The 1,926-nt window shown below is 44.4% G+C and overlaps 1 long non-coding RNA gene across 1 annotated transcript in view; it reads right to left on the bottom strand.

Annotated features, from left to right (window-relative positions):
- Positions 1 to 1,751: 1,751 nt before the first annotated feature.
- Positions 1,752 to 1,926, bottom strand: part of LOC101848667 — a 9,644-nt gene continuing 9,469 nt past the window's right edge. The window contains exon 4 of the long non-coding RNA XR_220644.3: positions 1,752 to 1,792. This is a non-coding gene — a long non-coding RNA (uncharacterized LOC101848667). The remainder of the gene's footprint in view (positions 1,793 to 1,926) is intronic.

The raw sequence follows: 1,926 nt of genomic DNA on the forward strand, positions 1-1,926 counted from the left end.
AGAGAGAGTTATCTGTTTGAGAGACAAAAGAGAGAAAGAAAGAGAGAGAGAGAGAGAGAGAGAGAGAGAGAGACAGACAGAGACAAAGAGAGACAGAGACAGAGAGACAGAGAGAGAGGCAGAGAGAGATGGGAGAGAGAGAGAGAGGAGAGAGAGAGAGAGAGAGAGAGAGAGAGAGAGAGAGAGAGAGAGAGAGAGAGAGAGAGAGAGAGAGAGAGAGAGAGAGAGAGAGAGAGAGAGAGAGAGAGAGCTTGGGCTCTCGGAAAACGTAATACAAAATAATTTCGTATGTCAAACAATATTACGTTATGTTGCTTTCCTTTGATTTTCTCCTAGATTCACAAAATTTTCAAAGTACTCCAGAGAAGAGTCACAATAGCCTGTATAATATTGTGTCAATGGAACAAAAAAAAATTTTAAAAAATATATATAAAAGCCACACTAAAAGAAAGAAATGCTTTATTATCTTAATAAGTCAACATTTTTACCAAAAAGATATGTTATTATATACGCAGCCGTCTCAATGTAAATGTTTTTACAGAATCCTTAGAAGTAACTTGTGTATGGTGATAAATAGGTCTATGGGTGGTTTCTATTCGTGCCATCTTGTACCAAGTTTCCATTGGGGGATCCGCAAACCGAGCGCCCGATTCACGGCCTGAAAACAAAAGCATATTCTGTTTTTGAGGCTGAGAGCTGGGCGGTTGGTTTGTGCCACGATGGTTTCTTTGCGCCTCTGACTTTAAAAAAAAATAATTTTTTTTACTGTTTTCTTCCTCTTGTACCGGTGGGTGTCGTGGGGAGACACAGGTGTGTGTCTGCAGCAAGGCGAATGGCCTGTAGGAGGGACTTCCCGTGAGCTCTGAGGGTGTCTGCCCGCAGATTCATTCCATCGTCGCCTTGGTCTTCCTCTGGCTCTCCATCCAGAATATTTAATAGTACGCTCTTAGAGCTGGATGGTTTGAGAGCATTAGCGTGAGGTGTCCTAACTACTTGACCTTCTGTTTTTCAATATGTGGTAGGACTGGTGTTGCTCCTGCGGTGTCCCTTATGAATTCGTTTTTTATTTTGTCTCATTTATTTTGTTGGCCGCTCTTCTTAAGCATTTCAACTCGCATGTGACCAGTTTCTGGCTAAAAGGGCCCATTGGGTGGGTGGGTTGGGGGGGGGGGGTTCTCTAATACAAACCAATGTCAACCGCTCGCCCGACGTGTCACCTAAAAGCAAAAGAAATTGTTTTTGAGGCAACGAGTCGGGCGATTGGTTTGTGCCACGATAGCCGCTTTGCGCGTTCAATCTGGCCAAAGGGCACCAATGACACTAAGAATAATATCCCCATATGTTGCTGTAGTGGCCCCTCTCTCTGTCGCGGTTTGTTATGTCTCGATTTTGGCTGCCTCCGTCGCTTACAGGACTTTCACTGCTGTCCCATTCGTTGCCGGTGTGTCGGTTGAAATTGTTGAACCTGTTAAAGATGTTGTATGGTTTCCTGGATTGACCAATGATACGTCTAATATTCCCTGTTGCAGTTGTCGCTATGTCGGTGTTTTCGCGGCTTTCGCTGCCTCCGTCGCTTACAGGACTTTCGCTGCTGTCCCATTCGTTGCCGGTGTGTCGGTTGAAATTGTTAAACCTGTCGAAGAAATGTGGTTTCTCGAATTGACCACGGACACGTCTAATATCCCTAGTTGCAGTTGTAGTAGCGACCATCTCTTCGCTGCTGTCGTTGCTGTCGTTGCTGCCCCCGTCACTTACTGGAATTTCGCTGCTGTCCCATTCGTTGCCGGTGTGTCTGTTGAAAATGTTCAATCTGTTTGAAACAAATTAAGTGGTTTCTCGGATTAGTTGAATTTAGACAAAGATTGGCTGGAGACACATCTGGTTTTCTTTTCATAAGTAGTTAATGTCTTTCTGTCTTGCTCCCCC

This window comes from Aplysia californica, unplaced genomic scaffold (genome assembly GCF_000002075.1).
Source record: "Aplysia californica isolate F4 #8 unplaced genomic scaffold, AplCal3.0 scaffold00310, whole genome shotgun sequence".
Classification (NCBI taxonomy): domain Eukaryota; kingdom Metazoa; phylum Mollusca; class Gastropoda; order Aplysiida; family Aplysiidae; genus Aplysia; species Aplysia californica.